The sequence below is a fragment of the Portunus trituberculatus genome, chromosome 28, assembly GCF_017591435.1.
Source record: "Portunus trituberculatus isolate SZX2019 chromosome 28, ASM1759143v1, whole genome shotgun sequence".
Classification (NCBI taxonomy): domain Eukaryota; kingdom Metazoa; phylum Arthropoda; class Malacostraca; order Decapoda; family Portunidae; genus Portunus; species Portunus trituberculatus.
Window position 1 is genome coordinate 1,984,343 of NC_059282.1, and position 427 is coordinate 1,984,769.

General features: G+C 46.4%; 1 protein-coding gene across 1 annotated transcript in view; it reads right to left on the minus strand.

Annotated features, from left to right (window-relative positions):
• Window positions 1-232: 232 nt before the first annotated feature.
• LOC123510317 (T-complex protein 1 subunit eta-like) overlaps window positions 233-427 on the minus strand; it is a 10,589-nt gene continuing 10,394 nt past the window's right edge. Inside the window, exon 11 of the mRNA XM_045265345.1 lies at window positions 233-427. This exon is cut by the window's right edge and continues 349 nt beyond it. The gene's annotated coding sequence lies outside the window, so the exon portion shown is untranslated.

Sequence of the window (427 nt, forward strand, 5' to 3'; positions counted from 1 at the left end):
CCCTCCATGTAACACCTATAAATCCTTAACATAATTCATCTATAATTATCCGTTTCTCCACACACCTATAAGCTGTCCTCTCTTTACTAAGCAAATGGTCAGGGGACTTTCACATGGGCAGTTTGGTTGAGCGACTCATCAGTGTTGCCAAGTCTTACAGAGTCTTGAGAGTGCCTACTAGTCCAGGATGGCAACAGGTAAATACATGCATAAACATTCAAACACAATGATGGGGAGTTTGATCGTTTATTATACAAAAAGATTATTTTATGCGTGGGGTGGTGAGGCTTGCGACCTTGAATGGTGGAGCAGCGAAGAGCGGTGTTAGGCTGTGGCTGCCGTATGGAGCACAGCGCAGGGCAGACATTAGTGGCTAACGTGAGGCAATAAGTGTGGGGCAGGGGTCTCCAAGGCTTGCACTGACCTT